The 238-nt window shown below is 23.5% G+C and overlaps 1 protein-coding gene across 1 annotated transcript in view; it reads right to left on the reverse strand.

Annotated features, from left to right (window-relative positions):
* The window catches only part of LOC107686901 (breakpoint cluster region protein-like), an 80,420-nt gene that overhangs the window by 78,191 nt on the left and 1,991 nt on the right, over window positions 1-238 (reverse strand). The gene's annotated exons all lie outside the window — the stretch shown is intronic.

The raw sequence follows: 238 nt of genomic DNA on the forward strand, positions 1-238 counted from the left end.
AGAACAATTGTAAAAAAAAAAAAAAAAAAAAAAAAAAAACAGCACCACATCAGCATATTAGTAATGAGTAATGGCTTCTGAAAATTCAGGTTTGCCATTACAGAAATAAATTACATTTTAATTTATTATATATATAATTTATAATTATAATAATTATAATAATAATTTATGCACTTAGCAGACGCTTTTATCCAAAGCGACTTACAGTGCATTCAGGCTATACATTTTTTACCAGTAT

This window comes from Sinocyclocheilus anshuiensis, unplaced genomic scaffold (assembly GCF_001515605.1).
Source record: "Sinocyclocheilus anshuiensis isolate Anshui unplaced genomic scaffold, SAMN03320099.WGS_v1.1 scaffold1339, whole genome shotgun sequence".
In the NCBI taxonomy this organism is placed as follows: Eukaryota; Metazoa; Chordata; class Actinopteri; order Cypriniformes; family Cyprinidae; genus Sinocyclocheilus; species Sinocyclocheilus anshuiensis.